Genomic DNA, 23185 nt, shown 5'->3' with positions numbered 1-23185 from the left:
GAACGGTGTCAATTCTTTTTGGAAATTTTGGTAAAATTCCCCTGTGAAGCCATCTGGCCCTGGGCTCTTATTTGTAGGTAGATTTTTTTTTTTAATTCAGTTTTACTGAGATATATTCACATACCATACAATTATCCATGGTGTACAATCAACTGCTCACAGTACCAACCCATAGTTGTGCATTCATCACCCTAATCCACCTTTGAACATTTTCCTTAAACCAGAAAGAACCAGAATCAGAATAAAAAATAAAAATAAAAAAAGAATGCCTAAATCACACACACCCCCCATCCCATCCTATTTTTCATCTAGGTTTTGTCCCCATTTTTCTACTCATCCATCCATACACTGGATAAATGGAGTGCGATCCACAGGGTTTTCACAATCACACTGTCATCCCTTGTAAGCTACATTGCTAAACAATCATCTTCAAGAGTTAAGGCTACTGGGTTTGAGTTTGGTAGTTTCAGTTATTTACTTCTAGCTATTCCAATATATTAAAACCTAAAAAGTGTTATCTATATAGTGGATAAGAATGTCCACCAGAGTGACCTCTCAACTCTACTTGAAATCTCTCAGCCACTGAAGCTTTATCTTGTTTCATTTTGCATCCCCCTTTTGGTCAAGAAGATGTTCTCAATCCCATGATGCTGGGTCCAGATTCATCCCCAGGAGTCATATCCCACATTGCCGGGGAGATTTACCCCCCTGGGAGTCAGATCCCATGTAGTGGGGAGGGCACAGTGAGTTCACCTGCCAAGCTGGGTTAGCTAGAGAGAGAGGGCCACATCTGAGTGACAAAGAGGTACTCAGGGGGAGACTCTTAGGAACAATTATAAGCAGGCCCAGACTCTCCTTGCAGCAACAAGCTTCATAGGGGCAAGCCCCAAGACAGAGGGCTCAGCACATCAAACTGCCAGCCCCCAATGTTCATGAGAACATCAGCAAAAATCCAGGTGAGGAAGTCCAGCACCTCTGCATCCTCCCCCAGCTCTTCAGGGGGGCCCCAAATATATATTTTTGTTCTCCATCCAAATTACTTTAGGATGTGTTGCTATTTCATTCTAATCTATACAGACCTACCATAGCTCACCTCCTGTTCAAAGTTCCATGTAATTGTGGTGTTTGAACAAACTGACAGCAGAAGTTATATTGTTTAGAAAATACAGATCTGTAGGTAGACTTTTGATGACTGATTGGATCTCGTTGCTTGTGTCTTGGGTGAGTCTAGGTTGCTCAAGTGTTTCCAGGAAACGTCCATTTCCTCTAAATTGGCTAGCTTGTTGGCATATAGTTGTTCATAGTATCCTCATGATTTTTTTTAATTTCTTTGGGATCCATAGTAATTATCTTCTTCTCATTTCTGATTCTATTTATTTGGGTCTTCTCCCTTTACAAAGAATTTTCTATTTAAAATCTTTAAAATATATTTTAAAGACTGACTCTGGATTAAATTATCAGAGAAAATATTTTCTTTCCCATCAACAGTCAACTATATGTCAATTCACAAGATGGTTCTCAATTTTGCAATATATAAAACTCTGATTTTTCTCTTAAGTTTTATTTATTCAGTGATACTCTTTGGGATTTATGTCAAAAAACTTGTATTTGAGACCTAGCTTGAACATTTTGGGTAATCAGATTTTAACAATTTTCTTTCTTTTTATAAAAAATGGTGAGTACTTAGTGTAGAAAATTTGGGACATGTAGAATTGTATGCAGAAATAAAAAACATTGCAATCCTTCCACTATATACATTTTTACATATTTTATTCAGTATTTAAGATATATTTATAATTTTATTTATAAATTATTAAGATGATATTGGTGATATTTCACCACATTTGACTTATAAACATGGTGATTTAATATGGTTCAACACAATATAGTTATCTTAACAAATATATTCAGTGCAATCACCCACATCTTCATTGGTTAAGGGCTTTGTCTCTGGATACAGTGACATCAGGTTTAAATTCAAGCTGCCTATTTACGTGCTATATAATTTGGACAATTCACTCTAAGATTTAGTTTCCTCGTACATAAAATGTGATACGGATCATACCGACTTCATAAGGTTTTTGTTGGGCCTCAGTGAGATTATGTTTAAATTGCTTGGCACAGGGCGTTTTATTGCATGCATTCATTCAGTCAACAAATATTTACTGACTTCATTCTATGTCATACTCTTTGTGATAGGCATTGAGTGAGTATGACTGACACAGTTACTGCTCTTATGAAGCTTATAGTCTATGGTGGGAGACAGACATTGAAAAGATAACCTCAAGGTAATTAATTAGGACCATCATGAAGACTATGAAGGAAAAGTATAATGTTATGAGAGCATATACTGAGGAACATAACCAGGTCTGAGCCAACCCTGACAATCAGCAAAGGCTTTCCTAAGAAAGTAACATTTAGCTGGAACCTGAAGTAGGAGCAGCCAGGCAAAGAGGAGAGCAAGAGAATTCCAGGCAGAGAAAGCAGCATGTGCAAGGGCCCTGACGTTGCAGCAGCATGTGCCCTGGAGCCACTCAGGCTCAGTACTCAGAGACATGCTGACATAATTATGATCACACTCACTGTTCCAGTTTGTTAATGCTGCCGGAATGCAAAACACCAAAAATGGATTGGCTTTTATAAAAGGGGGTTTATTTGGTTATACAGTTACAGTCTTAAGGCCATAAAGCGTCCAAGGTAACGCATTAACAATTGGGTACCTTCACTGGAGACTGGCCAATGGCATCCAGAAAACCTCTGTTAGCTCAGAAGGCACATTGCTGGTGTCTGCTTGCTCCCAGGTTGCTTTTCAAAATGGCATTCTCCAAAATGTTGCTCGTGGGGCGTTTTTCCCCTCTTAGTTTCTCCAGAGCAAAAGTCTGCTTTCAATGGCTGTCTTCAAACTGTCTCTCATCTGCAGCTCCTCCCTTAGCTCCTCTACATTCTTCAAAGTGTCCCTCTTGGCTGTAGCAAGCTTCTGGGCCTGTGTGGCTTTTTAAAGTACTCCAGTGATCCAATTAACACCACCCTGAATGGGCGGGTTAACACCTCCATGGAAATTATCCAATCAAACGGTTCACTCACAGTTGACTGAGTCACTTCTCCATGGAAATACTCAGTCAAAGGATTCCAATCTAATCAACACTAAATACATCTGCCCCTACAAGACTGCATCAAAGAACATGGCATTTTGGACATAATACATTCAAACTGGCACATTCACTACATATTTGTGGACAGTTATCCCTTCCACATTGCAGGGGTTAGGGTATGGTGCCCCCACCATCTGGAAAATCCAAATAAAATTTTTTGGTCCTCTCTTTGTACCAGAGAAGTCTGATTTTTCTTTTTCTTTTGTGGGGTGTTTACAATTCCTTATTGTAAAATTTGGGTTAAGTATTTGGTCATTGGCTATATGTAGGTCAATGTTAAGAAAAATACTGTCGTCTGCTTGTCTTTGCATATTGTTGGCGGCTTCCACAAAACTCCCCCAAAATTCACATTTAATTTCTTATACTGTCCTGCAATATATCAAAACTGTGATGAGGAAAGTCAAGATGTGGAAGGGATAACTGTATGTACATATACTTATTTTCACTTAATATTAATCTGTGTGGATTTCTCTATGTTATTGAAAATCATGATTTGTGATGGCTGCTTAATGCTCACCATGAAGATACACCATAACAAACTTAATCCTTCTACCATTTGGTCATTTGGTTTGTTTCCAATAATTTCTAATTTAAGAAATGCTGAGATGAATATGCTGATTTCCATGGAGTAAATTCCTCATAATGATGTAAGGTCAAAAGGGAAAAAAAATACTTCAATTTTGACAAATTACATTTCATTAGGAAAGTAAAAAAAAAATTCTGAAAGCAGCGGCCTGCCTGATTTCCTTAAATTGAATCATCATTAAATTTTTTTTCAATCTGTAATAATATTTGTAGTAACAACACCACCAATAATAATTATGATACTGATAATGATAATATGGTTGTGATAATCCAATAAGCTATTGCATGGGAAAGTGTTATAAGCATAGAAAATTGTAATAAAAGGTTATTCTTTTCATCATTGCTGTTAATTATTATTATTCAAAATACATTACCACAGGCATAAGAATTCTAAACAACCTAGCTAGTAATACTTAAAAAGATGTAAGCCTGTCTCATCCCACAGATGGTGTTATTATAACAAATTTTTAAGAGAAATATCTCACATACACATGGCTTATAAAATATTATTTTCTATTTAAATTCTATTGTCTCCCTTAGTCTTAAAGAGAATAGAACTATCACTGGATAAGCCCAGCTTGACATAAATGACGTTGAACTTGGATGAAAAGTTGCTCTGACTGTATACTTTTTAGGGAGAAAGAAGAGATGAGTAGTTGTCACAATTTAGACTGCGAGGCCACATGGTGAGGTGCAGGGGGCAGTGTAACAAAGGCTGAGAAGTGAAATGGCAGCACTGCCCAAGTCCGCGCAGGGAGGCGGGGCACCTACAGGAACTGCCCCGGGCAGAATAGGTGGAAAGGTCTTTTTAAACAAGAGAATATCCCCGATATTTCTATATTAATAGTTCTGTTAAAAAGAAGAGGTGCCAAGTAGTGCTGACTAGCTCAGGGCTAGTCTAATTCTTAAAGAATTAAGTTTGTGTTAGGAAAATTTTATCTGCCCTATTTGAAATAAATAAATAAAGATTTTAAGACACCAAAGCTCATTATTTTTACAAATATATTCACTTTTATATTCATTTTTGTAAAATGTAACATAACAAACCATTGGCTATTTCCTCATAATTGAAATTTTATCCTTTTATCATGAACAAATGATTTCAATCTTTATTTTATGATGTGGGTACATGTTCAGTTCATATGTCATTGGGTTTAGAAGTGTTCAATCATCACTCCAGGATGCTTAATCACTCCTCAATACTTTGCTATTTACTGAGAAGCAGAATAAGTTATAGAATAACATTTTAACCAGAGCATGAAAAGTTAATTGGGAATTACTTCAAACAACAAACAATAAGAAAATGATGATATGAATATGCTCTAAACACTGTTTACCACCGTCAGTTCCAGTATCAAAATACAACTGCTTCAGATTTTGTTTGAACTGTTTCAAATCAAAATAAGTTCACCACGGGAAAAAGGAATTGTGATCACCAGAAGAAGAATATTTATTTAAAAGAACATAAAGTTGCCAGTATTCTAGTATATACTAGCAAACACCTAAACTGTTCAGGAAAGCATCTAAACAGGAAAGCAGACTCAAATAGAAATCATCTCTTACAAGATCAAAACAAGGTCACATGTAAAAACCCTCAAATTTCCAGACAAGACTTTTGATCTCTTCTGGGTGACTGGCTGATCTATCTGCCTCTTGTGTTACTATAGCAGAACTATGAAATATTCCTTAATCTCACCCTTGTCCTGTAAGACTTTTATGTTATACTGCAAAAGCACCAAGAAGGTGACACTCTGAGGTTAAGATCCAAAGATTTTACCTTTGAAAATGATCCACTTAAACAATTTGATCACCTTGGGGACACTGTCACACTGCTCCCGAGACTCAATTTAGCCTAAGCTTTTATCAATAATCATGATTGTATTCAAACTTATATTAAAAAGACTATCTGAATAAGATTTCAATAAAATTCAGTAAATTTTCCCAAACAAAGGTGCAAATAAATGGATGATGTCCATGTTAGGGGAAGAAAACCTGCATGGTTGTGTAGTCCAGAGGTGTACACAGGTGGCTATTACACACTTTTTTTTTTCCTTCAGTAGGTTTTGTTTTTAAATTTTTGAATGAGTTTCCAAAAGTTAACATTTTACATTAAATTCAGATGTACAATTTTTCTTGAACTAGAATAGAGCATTATTGATCTTAAGTTTTCCTGTGGACCCAGTGTCAAACCACCCCATTAAGACTGTCTAGCACCCCATGATGGGCATTTGCTCTCCACGGAGTGCCCTTCTGTCTCACCATTATCATCTACTCCACTTCCTACTCCAGCTTAGGTGATCTGCCAGCCCCTGCATGCATTAGATAGGCAATTCCTCTAATTATAGAATGAAGAACAGGTAAGCGCCTCAAAACTGATACTAACCTACTGCCACAGAAATTCGAGGGAAGGAGAGTTTGCTTTTGTTTTTTTAAGTCTGATCATCACAGAGATGGCTGTAGAGCTGGATCTCAAAAAACAAGTGGAATTGAGAAAGGGCAGATGTGCATTCCGTGACAAACCTGGGGGGTTCGGCAGTTTCAGAAGTGGGAACACACAAAATGTGGGTGGTAATTTGTGCATCTGATCCCAGTATAGGACTTAGGAAAGAAGATGTGGATCAGAGAATGTTAAAGTTGGAAGGAATTCCAGACATAATCTAGCCCAGGTGCTTTTCAAACCTTTAATTTATGGAAGTATATTCTAAACAAATTTTATGGATGAGTCCAATAAGTAAAGCATAAAATCAGAATAGTGTGAGACACTAAAGCACTCCCAATCTGTAGGACTTGGCAGAACACAGTTTGAAAACCAATTATTAAATTCAATGCTCTGATAAGAAAAATGAGACTCAGTGAAACGAAGTTACTTGCTGAAGGTCATTATTACACCTGGCAACCAAGAGTACCTTACTTTGCAGAAATATTTAGACCATTATTAATTACCTCAGCTATATTTTCCAAAAATATTCAAGTGAAATAAAGTAATCTATCATTCAGAGACTACATTTCAATATGAAAAAGTTAATAATGTTGGACAGTATTTAACCTCCAATTGAATTTTGTTTTATTTTAAACGATATCTTTTTCAATTACTTTTGGTTTCACTGATGAAATGTAATTTTTAATGTAAAACTGAAAATTAGAAGATCTAAGGTCAATATCAAGGTACAGTTAGGCTGCAGGATTTAGTCTTAACTGCCTGCTTTGCTCTCTTTGGATTTTCAACGTTCTATATATATGGAGTTCCATCATGGCTGCAGAAATGTACAGTCAAACTTTTGTGTCTTGCTCAAAAATGTGAAAACCAGTTTTCCCAAATTTGGATTTATTTTCAGTGCACACATTAGATACTTTCAGATTCAACTTTATTATTGCTTTGTGCTACCATTTATTCTTGATACATTTTTTTCATTATTTAGATTAATAAAATAAAAAATTACCTTATATGTCACATATATAAGCAAGTATTACCTATTAGGCAATTAAACAGGAATTCAGACTCAGTGAAGAACAATTCTTTTCAACCTTTCTTTTCAGCTTATTATAAAATCTTCCTCCATGTTCATGGTAGTTAAGCAAATAAAGTACAGTTGGCATATTACCTCCATGCTATCCAGTATCTAATAAACAAAATGCCTGTTGAACAAACAAATGGCTATACACAGCATAACTATTTCTATAAACAAAACAAAACATAAACACTCAAAAGAAGTGATAGTATCATGTTAATAAGATAGCACTGATATCAATATATAGACTAAATTTATCTCTGATTATTTAGTGAGTCGTGCATAAATGTATAACCTTCAAAGCCAGTCTGTCCAAGTTCAAATCCTGGCTCTGCCACTTATTAGCTGTGTGACCTTGGGCAAATGTACTGAAATTTTAGGGGACTTAATTTCCCCATATGGAAAATCGGAATAATATTCCTACACAACTGAGTAACAAGTACATTAATACATGTAAACTGCTTAGTGTGGTGACTGGAATTTGTAACTACTTAGTACATGTGACACATCATTTAGTCAGAAACTATTAACAAACAAAGTATTCACACAGTTTCTTTTTTCCAAGGTGGAAGAAAATTAAGACAACCCATATTGATAATAAAGCTAAAAAGAATACAAATGTTTGTTTCAGTATTAAAGAAATGCTTAAATCATCATACAATGTCATTGGATACACCCTAACCCACACCCACCCTTCCTTTCCCGGGAGAAAAAACTGCTGAATTTTTCCCACCTCTTGAAATACTATCTTCCGGTTATTGTAGAATTGCCTTTAGGGAAGAGGAGACTAAAAGTATTAAAAGACTGCTGAAGAGTATCCTCAGAGGAAACTACTTAAAAAACATAAATCCTCTCTTAAAGTAGGAGTGCTTACTTCCAAGCAATATGCATTTTAAAATCGCATTATCAATGTAGCATGCAAAAAATAAAAGTCTTGATTTGCTCTATATGCAGCCCATTTCTTAGGTACATTAATCTGCTGATTGTCCAAGAGCAATAATTTCTGTCCTTTTAGATAAAACAATCATTTGTCTTCATTCATGAGTGAAGCTAAGAGATGTAATCTAAGAGGCCAACCTATTTCTGAAGCAATCCCAAAAGGTTGGATGTTCAAGTTCCATCTGAAAGAAGGAGCATACTGTGCTTAACAGATACTAAGGGCCAATTCTGTGCCAGGCATTTTGCAAGGTCCTTTATATCTATTACCTCATTTAATCCTAACCAGCTCTTATAAGGTATGTGTTACGACCCCCATTTTCATAGATGAGGAAACTGAGACTCAAAAAGGTAAAGAAGCAGGAGGCAGGGCAAGATGGAGGATTGGTGGGGTATATGTTTTAGTTACTACTCCAGGGAAGTAGGTAGAAAGCCAGGAACTGCGTGGACTGGACACCACAGAGCAATTTGACTTTGGGCATACATCATACAAAACTCATGAAAACGTGGAACTGCTGAGATCAGTGAAATCTGTAAGTTTTTGTGGCCAGGGGACCTGCGCCCCTCCCTGCCAGGCTCAGTTCTGTGGGAGGAGGGGCCGTCAGCGCTGGGAAGGAGAAGGGAGAACTGCAGTGGCAGCTCTTATCGGAAACTCATTCTACTGATCTAAACTCCAACCATAGATAGACTGAGACCAGACACCAGAGAATCTGAGAGCAGCCAGCCCAGCAGAAAGGAGATAGGCATAGCAAAAAACAGCAAGACAAACTCAAAACTAAAAGCGGAGGCTTTTTGGAATTCTGGTGAACATAGAAAGGGGAAGGGCAGAGCTCAGGCACTGGGGCTCATTTGCAAATCCCAAAGAAAAACTGATCTCTCTGCCCCCTGGATCTTTCCTTAATAGCCCTAATTGCTTTGTCTCTTAGCATTTCAATAACGCATTGGATCTGCCAGGAGGACCCTTTTTTTTTTTCTTTTTCTAAAACAATTACTCTAAGAAGCCCAATACAGAGAGCCTCAAAGATTTGCAATTTGGGCAGGTCAAGACAAGAGCAGAACTAAGAGAGCTCTGAGACAAAAGGCAATAATCCAGTGGCTGAGAAAATTCACTAAACACCACAACATCCCAAGAAAAGGGGGGCATCCGCTCACAGCCATCATCCTGGTAGACAGGAAACACTCCTGCCCGTCGCCGGCCCCATAGCCCAGAGCTGCCCCAGACAACCCAGTGTGACGGAAATGCTTCCAACACGCATACACCACAAAATTGGGCGTGGACATTAGCCTTCCCTGCACCCTCAGCTGGTTGTCCCAGACTTGGGAAGGTGGAGCAGTGGGAATTAACAAGCCGCATTCAGACATCATTTCAGCAGACTGGGAGCCTCTCTACACAGACCACCAGCTCAGAACCACCCTGGGGGGATGGCACTCACCTGTGACATAGCACAGTCATCCCTCAACAGAGGACAAGGGGGTGCAAGGCCTGGAAGAGGGATCCACTCGCAAGTCTCAGGGGCCACACGCCAATACCAAGGACTTGTGGGTCAGTGGCAGAGACAAACTGTGGCAGGACTGAACTGAAGGATTAGACTATTGCAGCAGCTTTAAAACTCCAGGAACACCAGGGAGATTTGATTGTTAGAGTCGCCCCCCCCTCCCTGACAGCCCAGACACACACCCCTTATACAGGGCGGGCAACACCAACTACACACTCAAGCTTGGTACACCAACTGGACCCCACAAGACTTACTCCCCCACTCACCACAGAGGCAAAATGGGAGAACTGGCTTGAGGAGAACAGGTGGCTCGTGGACGCCACCTGCTGGTTAGTCAGAGAAAGTGTACTCCACGAAGCTGTACATCTGACAAATTAGAGATAACGATTCAATTGGTCTACAAATCCTAAAAGAACCCTATCAAGTTAAGCAAATGCCAAGAGGCCAAAAACAACAGAAAATTTTAAAGCATATGAAAAAACCAGACAATATGGATAACCTAAGCCCAAGCACCCAAATCAAAAGATCAGAAGAGACACAGCACCTAGAGCAACTAATCAAAGAGCTAAAGATGAACAATGAGACCATGGCATGGGATATAAAGGACATCAAGAAGACCCTAGAAGAGCATAAAGAAGACATTGCAAGACTAAATAAAAAAAATAGATGATCTTATGGAAATTAAAGAAACTGTTGACCAAATTAAAAAGATTCTGGATACTCATAATACAAGACTAGAGGAAGTTGAAGAACAAATCAGTGACCTGGAAGATGACAGAATGGAAAATGAAAGAACAAAAGAAAGAATGGGGAAAAAAATAAAAAAAATCAAAATGGACCTCAGGGATATGATAGATGATATAAAACATCCAAATATAAGACTCATTGGTGTTCCAGAAGGAGAAGAAAAGGGTAATGATCTAGGAAGAGTATTCAAAGAAATTGTTGGGGAAAACTTCCCAAATCTTCTAAACACCATAAATACACAAATCATAAATGCCCAGTGAACTCCAAATAGAATAAATCCAAATAAACCCACTCCGAGACATCTTCTGATCACACTGTCAAATACGGAAGAGAAGGAGCAAGTTCTGAAAGCAGCAAGAGAAAAGCAATTCACCACATACAAAGGAAACAGCAGAAGACTAAGTAGTGACTACTCAGCAGCCACCATGGAGGCGAGAAGGCAGTGGCATGACATATTTAAAATTCTGAGTGAGAAAAATTTCCAACCAAGAATACTTTATCCAGCAAAGCTCTCCTTCAAATTTCAGGGAGACCTTAAATTTTTCACAGACAAACAAATGCTGAGAGAATTTGCTAACAAGAGACCTGCCCTACTGGAGATACTAAAGGGAGCCCTACAGACAGAGAAACAAAGAAAGGAGAGAGAGACATGCAGAAAGTTTCAGTACTAAAGAGATTCGGTATGGGTACATTAAAGGATATTAATAGAGAGAGGGAAAAATACATACAACAAACATAAACCAAAGGATAACATGGCCGATTCAAGAAATGCCTTCACGGTTATAACGTTGAATGCAAATGGATTAAACTCACCAAATAAAAGATATTGATTCGCAGAATGGATCAAAAAAAAAAAAAATGAACCATCAATATGCTGCATACAAGAGACTCATCTTAGACACAGGGACACAAAGAAATTGAAAGTGAAAGGATGGAAAAAAATATTTCATGCAAGCTACAGCCAAAAGAAAGCAGCTGTAGCAACATTAATCTCGGATAAAATAGACTTTAAATGCAGGGATGTTTTGAGAGACAAAGAAGGCCACTACATGCTAATAAAAGGGGCAATTCAACAAGAAGAAATAACAATCATAAATGTTTATGCACCCAATCAAGGTGCCACAAAATACATGAGAGAAACACTGGGAAAACTGAAGGATGCAATGGATGTTTCCACAATAATTGTGGGAGACTTCAACACATCACTCTCTCCTATAGATAGATCAACCAGACAGAAGACCAATAAGGAAATTGAAAACCTAAAGAGTCTGATAATTGAATTGGATTTAACAGACACATATAGAACATTACATCCCAAATCACCAGGATACACATACTTCTCTGGTGCTCATGGAACTTTCTCCAGAATAGATCATATGCTGGGACATAAAACAAGACTCAATAAATTTAAAAAGATTGAAATTATTCAAAGCACATTCTCTGACCACAATGGAATACAATTAGAAGTCAATAACCATCAGAGACTTAGAAAATTCACAAATACCTGGAGGTTAAACAACACACTCCTAAACAATCAGTGGGTTAAAGAAGAAATAGCAAGAGAAATTGCTAAATATATAGAGACGAATGAAAATGAGAACACAACATACCAAAACCTATGGGATGCAGCAAAAGTGGTACTGAGGGGGAAATTTATAGCACTAAACGCATATATTAAAAAGGAAGAAAGAGCCAAAATCAAAGAACTAATAGATCAACTGAAGAAGCTAGAAAATGAACAGCAAACCAATCTTAAACCAAGTACAAGAAAAGAAATAACAAGGATTAAAGCAGAAATAAATGACATAGAGAACAAAAAAACAATAGAGAGGATAAATAACACCAAAAGTTGGTTCTTTGAGAAGATCTGCAAGATTGACAAGCCCCTAGCTAGACTGACAAAATCAAAAAGAGAGAAGACCCATATAAACAAAATAATGAATTAGAAAGGTGACATTACTGCAGATCCCAAGGAAATTAAAAAAATTAGAAGAGGATACTATGAACAACTGTATGGCAACAAACTGGATAATGTAGAGGAAATGGACAATTTCTTGGAAACATATGAACAACCTAGAGTGACCAGAGAAGAAACAGACCTCAACCAACCAATCACAAGCAAAGAGATCCAATCAGTCATCAAAAAGCTTCCCACAAATAAATGCCCAGGGCCAGATGGCTTCACAGGGGAATTCTACCAAACTTTCCAGAAAGAACTGGCACCAATCTTACTTAAACTCTTTCAAAACACTGAAGAAAATGGAACACTACCTAACTCATTTTGTGAAGCTAACATCAATCTGATACCAAAACCAGGCAAAGATGCTACAAAAAAGGAAAACTACCGGCCAATCTCCCTGATGAATATAGACGCAAAAATCCTCAACAAAATACTTGCAAATAGAATCCAAAGAAACATTAAAAAAATCACAAACCATGACCAAGTCGGGTTCATTCCAGGCATGCAAGGATGGTTCAACATAAGAAAATCAATCAATGTATTACAACACATTAACAAGTCAAAAGGGAAAAATCAATTGATCATCTCAATAGATGCTGAAAAAGCATTCAAGAAAATCCAACATCTCTTTTTGATAAAAACACTTCAAAAGGTAGGAATTGAAGGAAACTTCCTCAATATTATAAAGAGCATATATGAAAAACCCACAGCCAGCATAGTACTCAAAGGTGAGAGACTGAAAGCCTTCCGTCTAAGATCAGGAACAAGACAAGGATGCCCGCTATCACCACTGTTATTCAACGTTCTGCTGGAAGTGCTAGCCAGGGCAATCCAGAAAGACAAAGAAATAAAAGGCATCCAAATTGGAAAGGAAGAAGTAAAACCGTCATTGTTTGCAGGTGATATGATCTTATATCTGGAAAACCCTGAGAAACCGACGATACAGCTACTAGAGCTAATAAACAAATTTAGCAAACTAGCGGGATACAAGATTAATGCACATAAGTCAGTAATTTTTTTCTATATGCTAGAAACGAACAAACTGAAGAGACACTCAAGAAGAAGATACCATTTTCAATAGCAACTAAAAAAATCAAGTATCTAGGAATAAACTTAACCAAAGATGTAAAAGACCTATACAAAGAAAACTATATAACTCTATTAAAAGAAATAGAAGGGGACCTTAAAAGATGGAAAAATATTCCATGTTCATGGATAGGAAGACTAAACGTCATTAAGAAGTCAATTCTACCCAAACTCATCTACAGATTCAATGCAATCCCAATCAAAATTCCAACAACCTACTTTGCAGACTTGGAAAGCTAGTTATCAAATTTATTTGGAATGGGAAGATGCTAAAGACACTCTAAAAAAGAAAAACCAAGTGGGAGGACTTACACTCCCTGACTTTGAAGCTTAGTATAAAGCCACAGTTGTCAAAACAGCATGGTACTGGCACAAAGATAGACATATAAATCAATGGAATCGAATTGAGAATTCAGAGATAGACCCCCAGATCTATGGCCGACTGATCTTTGATAAGGCCCCCAAAGTCATTGAACTGGGTCTTAATGGTCTTTTCAACAAATGGGGCTGGGAGAGTTGGATATCCATATCCAAAAGAATGAAAGAGGACCCCTACCTCACCCCCTACACAAAAATTAACTCAAAATGGACCAAAGATCTCAATATAAAAGAAAGTACCATAAAACTCCTAGAAGATAATGTAGGAAAACATCTTCAAGACCTTGTATTAGGCGGCCACTTCCTAGACTTGACACCCAAAGCACAAGCAACAAATGAAAAAATAGATAAATGGGAACTCCTCAAGCTTAGAAGTTTCTGTACCTCAAAGGAATTTGTCAAAAAGGTAAAGAGGCAGCCAACTCAATGGGAAAAAATTTTCGGAAACCATGCATCTGACAAAAGACTGATATCTTGCATATATAAAGAAATCCTACAACTCAATGACAATAGTACAGACAGCCCAATTATAAAATGGGCAAAAGATATGAAAAGACAGTTCGCTGAAGAGGAAATACAAATGGCCAAGAAACACATGAAAAAATGTTCAGCTTCACTAGCTACTAGAGAGATGCAAATTAAGACAATGAGATACCATCTCATACCAATTAGAATGGCTGCCATTAAACAAACAGGAAACTACAAATGCTGGAGGGGATGTGGAGAAATTGGAACTCTTATTCATTGTTGGTGGGACTGTATAATGGTTCAGCCACTCTGGAAGTCAGTCTGGCAGTTCCTTAGAAAACTAGATATAGAGATACCCTTTGATCCAGCAATTGCACTACTCGGTATATACCCAGAAGATCGGAAAGCAGTGACACGAACAGATATCTGCACACCAATGTTCACAGCAGCATTATTCACAATTGCCAAGAGACGGAAACAACCCAAATGTCCTTCAACAGATGAGTGGATAAATAAAATGTGGTATATACACACGATGGAATACTACACGGCAGTAAGAAGGAACGATCTCGTGAAACATATGACAACATGGATGAACCCTGAAGACATAATGCTGAGCAAAATAAGCCAGGCACAAAAAGAGAAATATTATATGCTACCACTAATGTGAACTTTGAAAAATGTAAAACAAATGGTTTATAATGTAGAATGTAGGGGAACTAGCGATAGAGAGCAATTAAGGAAGGGGGAACAATAATCCAAGAAGAACAGATAAACTATCATGGGTAAATTTAACGTTCTGGGAATGCCCAGGAATGACTATGGTCTGTTAATTTCTGATGGGTATAGTAGGAACAAGTTCACAGAAATGTTGCTATATTAGGTTGCTTTCTTGGGGTAGAGTAGGAACATGTTGGAAGTAAAGTAGTTATCTTAGGTCAGTTGTCTTTTTCTTACTCCCTTGTTATGGTCTCTTTGAAATGTTCTTTTATTGTCTTTTTTTTAATTTTTTTTTTTAGTTTTCATACAGTTGACTTAGAAAAAAAAAGTTTAAAAAAAAAAAAAAAAAAACAAGGAAAAAAATATGCAGAGTCCCCTTGAGCTGGTGGAGAATGCAGGGGTATTGGCCTGCCCTACCTCGATGGTTGCTAACATGCCCACAGACGTAGGGGACTCGTGGTTTGATGGATTGAGCCCTCTACTACGGGATTTGCCCTTGGGAAGACTGTTGCTGCAAAGGAGAGGCTAGGCGTCCCTATAATTGTGCATAACAGCCTCCTCCCGAGTGCCTCTTTGTTGCTCAGATGTGGCCCTCTCTCTCTAGCTAACCCAACTTGAAAGGTGAAATCACTGCCCTCCCCCCTACGTGGGATCAGACACCCAGGGGAGTGAATCTCCCTGGCAACGTGGAATATGACTCCTGGGGAGGAATGTAGACCCGGCATCGTGGGATGGAGAACATCTTCTTGACCAAAAGGGGGATGTGAAAGGAAATGAAATAAGCTTCAGTGGCAGAGAGATTCCAAAAGGAGCCGAGAGGTCACTCTGGTGGGCACTCTTATGCACAATATAGACAACCCTTTTTATGTTCTAATGAATTGGGGTAGCTGGTGGTAGATATCTGAAACTATCAAACTACAACCCAGAACCCATGAATCTTGAAGACAATTGTATAAAAATGTGGCTTATGAGGGGGGACAGTGGGATTGGGGGGGCCATGGGGATCACACTCCCCTTTGTCTAGTTTGTGGATGGATGAGTGGAAAGGTGGGGGAAGGAAACAGACAAACAAACAAACAGACAAGGGTGCCCAGTGTTCTTTTTTACTTTAGTTGCTCTTTTTCACTTTAATTATTATTCTTGTTATTTTTGTGTGTGTGGTAATGAAGGTGTCAGGGATTGATTTTGGTGATGAATGTACAACTATGTAATGGTACTGTGAACAATCGAATGTACAATTTGTTTTGTATGACTGCGTGGTATGTGAATATATCTCAATAAAATGAATGTTAAAAAAAAAAGGTAAAGAAGAAGCTTGTTCAAGGATACATAATAACCACAAAACCAAGATTCTAACATCTGATACCAAAATGCATTCTTATGTCACCACATTGAACTTGCGGACTACGGAGTCTAATAAGTGACTCTGTTTAATTTTTAGGGTGGACTCTTTGCTTCTGTGTTCTCAGACTCAACACATCAGCAAAGGTTTAAACCTCTAGTTCTTGCTTTGTTATTTCACTGTCTTCACTAAAAGAAAAATATTCTTTAGAAAATCCACTGTGCAGGACTTGTATTTTAGAATCCATGTAACAACAGGTCTTAGCCCTTTAGAATACCTGAGAGAGCATTGTAGGATTTTCTTATTTATGTGTTCCCTTAAAAGGTTTTCATCTTTTTGTTCCCAGAATCGTTTGAATTTCAATATATATTGATATAAGCTCATGTAGCATGAGAACTTGTTTTAATAATTTTTATAATGGTGCAAATAGTAATACAAAAAAACTACAGGCTCTAGCAGAATAATGAGCCCTAGTCTTTTGGTTTTCTTTTGGATCGGATTTTCAATACATATTCAGAAAACATCATTCTTGCTTGCTTGGATATCTATTGCCCCACTGCTCTTTGTACACATTTCCAAATTTGTCACCTAGAAATTAACTGTTCTTGTAAGTCTCAGTACATATAAAGAGACTTGAAGGATTTTATGCTAAATATAGATTCAGTCGATAATAATATTGATATATTCAAATAATTTTTATACTCCATTGTGTGATTTTAATAAATATTTCAGCATTAAAAGTTCATGGTTGGAAAAATTAACCTAAGAATCCTTTCAGTATTTAATCATAGGCTCTGAACTCAGGGAACATACACACATCAAATTGACTGCTTTCCTTTTCATAATCTAATAAACCAAAAATTTCAGAAACTTAAAGCAAACTGGCAAATGCTTCTTTTCAACCCACAACTTCTACCAAAGGTGCTATCAGTAAAATTAACAAAATATTGATAAAACAAGAGGTTGAGGGAGCTAATTAATCTAAAGCCAAATAGTCTTTGGTTTTACTTTGAAAATGGGTAAGCCAATTATCAATCACTACATTCAATAAAACTTTTATGCTTAATTTTCAAATCAAATCTACTTGTGAATATTAGAAATATGAATACATTTGGAGGAGGTGGGTTGGAGGAGCACTCACTGCTCACTCCTGATGTTTCTTCCTGGGAAAAAGGGGCTCCTTTAGGCTGTAGCTTTACCTCCACCCCACCCTCTTTTAGTCATCTGGCCCTAGAGGAGATGGAAGGACTCCTTGGGTTGGTAAATTTGGGAAGACTAATCTGTGATGCATAGCTTAACCTACACCCTCTTTCTCTGGGGAGTAAGCTGCCTGCAAAGCCCAGAGAAGGTTCTGCAGAAAGGAATTCCTACCATCTAAACTCTAGATAAAATGAGACATGAATAAACTACTGCATATGCAAAAAGTAAAAACAAATTTTATGAAATTATGTCTGAGTTACCTTATTTCCTCACAAAGACAAGTGCTAACCTACATAACTGGGTTAATTTTGACAATAATTTCAGCCTCATAATTGCAGAAAGAAACATAAGCCTAATATTTAGTAGTCAGTCATAAGACAAATACTCAAACTCGGAAGTTCAACAATTTACATTAGAAATTGAAAGTAAATTAGAAAGTCACATACAAATTGCCAGTTAAAGAAACCTAGCATATATTTTAGTTCCTCCACAATAATAAAAATTGTGATTCCTTAGTTTACAGTAAATGAAAAATAAGACTGGGAACTGAATTTTTTTTTTCTTGGAACTTTAAATTAAAAAAAAAAAAAGAATAACAAACAACCTCTTTTAAGCACTGTTTTCAGTGCTCATGAATATAAGTGCTCTGTGAGCCATTAGTGGGTCATAAAATTAAAAAGCTCAATAAAATAATCATAGCCTCACATGTTTATTTAGTTGTGAGACTTAATGACAGACCTTTGTACCTTACCATGCTTAGAGACACAGTTTTATCTCTTTCTCACACACACAAATACACACCTAAACATGCTTTTGCTCACACTTTCTCTCAATTAAATAGATCCATAACACATGGGGCCATGGGACAACGTCTACAATGCCATCACTGATTCCCTTTAATAAGCACACAAACATATTATTTGGACAACTTATATTGTAACTACTTACAATTTTTGAGCTCTGAATTTCCTCCGAATAGGAAACAAACTCAAGCCCTCACCCCCGAAAAGTCTCAACTTGTGTGGCCATATGTCAATGCTTTGTATTTAGACGTCCAGCTCTCTGAACTTGATTCATCATTACCAAATTCATTTTAATCTGTTTTAAAGACACAGAATCTAAGATTTTTATACAATAATCTTTCTAACTTCCTAACTTATATATATTATAGAGAATGCTAAAAGTTACATAATTTCTCAAGTGACACTGGTGTATTAGGCAAAATTTAGGGAGAATAAAGAATATGCCTCACATGTAGCAAACTAAATGATTTTATATACTTAAATGAGTCTCTTGTTACCAACACAAAATTTGTAGACTAATGCACATCATTGAATAAAAACATGTTGTCCCTGGTCAATTTTCTACATATCGTAAGAGATGTTTATTAACTCTGTCTCTCTGTAAATCTCTATTATCTAAAACTAGTACCTCTCCCAACCACTCTGCTCTTAATCTCTAGATTTCAGGGGATGGGGAACCTCTTCCTTCCGAGGGAAACTCCTTAACTAGGATTTGATTCCTTCCTTAGATTCATTTCTAGTCTGTTTTAGAGTCCTTCTCCTTTGACTCTCCCTAGTTGACCACAAAGATCTCATCTCCATCTATCTTAACACGAATCTTCTAATTTTATTGTCCTGCCTTTCTCCTTAATGTCTTTTTCTCATATTAAAGTGCTAAATAGATGTTTGCAATTTGGTCTCCATTTCATCAGCTCCCCCATTCACTTGTTTGTTTTTTTTCCCCCACTGTTAAATATTTTATTCATTTTATTGTTAAATTCAAGCAATATGAAAAGAACCAAGAAGAAAGTTCCAATCACCCCAAAACACCACCCATGGAAAATAATTGCTAACGTAATTGGTCTCTGCTCTTACAGAAAATACCTTTGCTTATATTTATTTGTATATTGCATACCTACAGATTCACAGTCATGGAAGTCCTTCATAATAATAAGATACTGGGCTCTAACATCCTTTCCTGCTACTGGCTCCTTCCTCACTAAGCTCCTCACTCTCCAGTTTTCCTTTGTCTTCTCTACCATGCTAAAGTCTATCTACTTTTTCCCATGCTTTTCCTTTCTGTTTAAAATGAAACCTTCCATAGACTATCCTGTACCATCACTATTCCCATGCTAACCTGTATGTTGATGGTTCTTTCCTTATTCTCTGCTACACTTCAGCCTTACCCACTCACTTGTTTTAACCTCATTTTGCCCCCTTCATAGTCAAGAAAATTACTTTTCTCTGTTATCACCAGCCCAGGCCTTATCCTGTGCTGCCTCTTTTGCACAGTCTCCTATCTGGTCTCACAGTTCCAATCCAATTTATCCCCTCCGGACAGTTTAATCTTCCTAATTCTCCCAAAGTAGAGGAGATTAATTCCACTTAGTGTGGGGGGAGGAAGAGAGAATTCCCATGGATTCCTCAGTGGCTAAAAGACCAAATGTATTTCCCTTTCCTTGGGTATACTTTCATTGGATCTCACTATCCTCTTCACCTATGATTTAATAAAGCTGTTCTACTCACTATCCCTCCACAAAGCATTTGTACTCCTGCCTCCATACCTCAACCCTTAGTCTTCCTTTTGTCAAAACCAGTATTTTCAAACAGTTTAGACCATGACGCACAATGAGACATTCATTTTAAATTGTGCCAAGTATTCACATATGCGTATTTATACGTATGTGCTTTGTATATATGCATCATACAAAATCTCAACAATTTTCATGATACAGTGATACACTTTTTAAAGAAAACTTTTTATGTGTGAATCATGACCTGCTAAATGTATTCCATCAACCAATAAAGAATAGCAACCCACAGTTTGAAAATGCTGATCTATAATGTCCCTTTTCTTTAGCCTCTGATTATCTAAATTCTCTCACTTTTCTAAATCCGGTTCAATTACAAATCTCATTAAAGCATTCATTTTTCATTTCATTCAAAAAACAGGTATTAATCCTCTATTGGAAGCCAGGCACTTCCATATGCACTGAAAGCAAAGAAGTCCCTGCCCTTGGCAGTGTTAAACCATTTATTTCATAGTTATATCATGTCATTTTATTGTTCTCATATTTTATATTTAAGTTCCATCTCCACAAATAGACCATAATATACTTCAAGAAAAGAATCTCAATTATACATAATTGCACTCTGAACCTACACATAGTAAGGGAAACAATATGCTATAATGTAAAAAAGATCTGATTTTTAGTCTTAGTTCACCACTTACCAGCTTTGCAAACTTGGGCAAGTCAAGTTCTCTCAAATTCAGTTTTTTCATCTGTAAAATAAGAGGATTATGCCATGTAAGTGGTGTTCAATTTATACTGCATGAAGATTTCAGCATGATGACAAAGGATCTTCTCTCAAAAGTGGGAGGCTCTGGGATCCCCATCTCCTGCCTGAAACTGTAGCTCACAATTTTGCTGGGAAAAAGAGAAGAGCCTCAATGCTAGGGGTGGACTTTTTGTTTGTTTTTTTTTTTTTAATTATTAAATTCCAAGATTCTACAATCATGTTCCCCACCTTCTCTACCAAACAAGGTTGAGGTGGGAGGAGGAAGAATAAGGAAGAAAAATGGCATGAAAGAGGGAGGGTAGGAGGGAAGGAGGGAAGAAGGAAAGAAGGGAAAATATTTTTCATAGAATAGATGCTGATGCCTCAGGATCTGTGCTGTGAGCAACACATATGTTACCTTATTTTTCTATTCATCAAGATAGCATATTATGCCCATTTTACATATGAGGAAAATGAAACTCAGAAAGGTTAGATAACTTGCTCAAATCTATAATTAAGAAGCAGTGCAACCAAGATCTGTGCTCTTTCCATTAATTATCCCAAGCTGCTCTTAAAAGAAGATAACATCAGCATCACATTTGCCTTTTTCGTTTTTCCCACATTTTCCTTAATTTCTTTCTCACAAATCTGGGCATTAGATGTGAATTAGGAAACCAGCGTTCAGAAAAATGAAAGTGCCTTGCTCAATGCCAGAGAAATTGAATGAGGTGAGGCTGGAATTAAATACCTGAATTCATATTCTGTGTTCTGTCCTCCACACCAAACTGCCTCCTTTAAAAGAAAGAAAGAGAAGTAGAAAAACAACGAGAAGGAAGGAAGCACAGAGTATGGGAGAGGTGGAGAACTGTAACAATTCCACTGCTTACTTTAGAGGGCTATTGAGTCAAATGAGATAATTTAATGGAAAGCACCTTGAAAAATCTGAAACACTATACGTTATTATTAACATATCATTAGTAACTTTTCGATCAGTGTGCACTGAAGATGACATTTTATATTTTTGTAAAATTCCACGTGGTGATTGCAAATATTAAAGAGCTATATAAAGAATTAATTGCTTAGACATACTATAGAAATTCACACAAAAGAAAGGCTATCTGACACCGTTAAGATGATGATACAAGAGTGGGTTACATATGCCTTCTTTGCGTTCCTGATATACGGTACCCACTGGCAGTAGAATAATTCAAATTTTCCATTTTTCTTGGATTTCATCACAAGCTCAATCAAAAGCATGAAAGTCAGTGTTTTAATATCCTTGCACCGTGTGAAAAATAGTAGTATGCTCCTCTACCTGAGCCTTTAGAGCATTTTTTATTTTGATTGTCTCCCCATTATACTGAGAGATTGTCAGGACTTTATCAGGAAGATCATCCAAACAAACGAGAACATTATTAAGGTTCCAACAGTGCAGTAACTCATTGAATGCATGAGTGATTAAAAGTCATACAGTTGTGACAAGGACCATAAGGAGATCAGACAAAGGAGTTACAAGCCTTTAGAAGAAGAAAGAAAGAAAAAATCCCTAAAACAATTTAACCCCTTGTATCTCTTCCCAGTGCCAAAACTACAGCATGTTTGATCAATATTTAAAGCCTTATGTGACTGGATTCCTTATGGCAAATAACTTCCAAAGGTCAACATAGTGGGAAATAGAAATAATACAGAATTAGTGCATAGGTTTTGTCTTGACACAATGCCAGGATTCCATAAATGACATTTAATACAGCAAAATGCCCTGACATTAGTGAAATACTATCACTTTTGTAATTTGTTATTGACTACAGTTGTACTAACTTGGCTCACTGAATTATTTTGGACCTAGAAATATATTCTCATTTCATTTAACAATCACAAAAATGTTATTTAAGTGTTTCCTATTTGTCAGGCATTGCACATAGCACTGGAAATAGGGTGCAAATTGAGAAAAGATGCTCCTTGGAGGAATGCACAATCAAGGCGAGAGAGAAACAGCAAAATTATTTTTTACAATATAATGTAATTGAAAAAATTGTCTTGGCCTATTTTTAAATGAAATGAAACTATTTTTGAAAAACATAGTACCAAAACATTAATTGTATTCTCTTAAGCAAAGAACTCTGATTACTATTGACCTTATTTTCTTCTTCACACTTTTACATCATCTGATTTTTATAAGGATCTTTTAATACTTTTATAATCAAAAATAAAAATTCCAAGAAATAAATTCTTTAATCGATATTTGGGCAGAATGCTGTGAGAACACCAGGAGAGAACCACTGACCGTGTGAGAAAGTCAAGAAAGGCCAGAGAGCAAAGGTGGTT

The 23185-nt window shown here is 36.9% G+C and overlaps 1 protein-coding gene across 3 annotated transcripts in view; it reads right to left on the bottom strand.

The window, feature by feature from the left end:
• HNF4G (hepatocyte nuclear factor 4 gamma) overlaps positions 1-23185 on the bottom strand; it is a 129781-nt gene that overhangs the window by 67460 nt on the left and 39136 nt on the right. For all 3 annotated transcript variants that reach the window (XM_037802808.1, XM_037802809.1, XM_037802810.1), the window contains exon 2: positions 20814-20864. The gene's annotated coding sequence lies outside the window, so the exon portion shown is untranslated. The remainder of the gene's footprint in view (positions 1-20813; positions 20865-23185) is intronic.

The sequence above is a fragment of the Choloepus didactylus genome, chromosome 14, assembly GCF_015220235.1.
Source record: "Choloepus didactylus isolate mChoDid1 chromosome 14, mChoDid1.pri, whole genome shotgun sequence".
Lineage (NCBI taxonomy): Eukaryota > Metazoa > Chordata > Mammalia > Pilosa > Megalonychidae > Choloepus > Choloepus didactylus.
The sequence above is the reverse complement of the archived record's forward strand: the minus strand, read 5'-3'. Positions and strand labels throughout refer to the sequence as shown.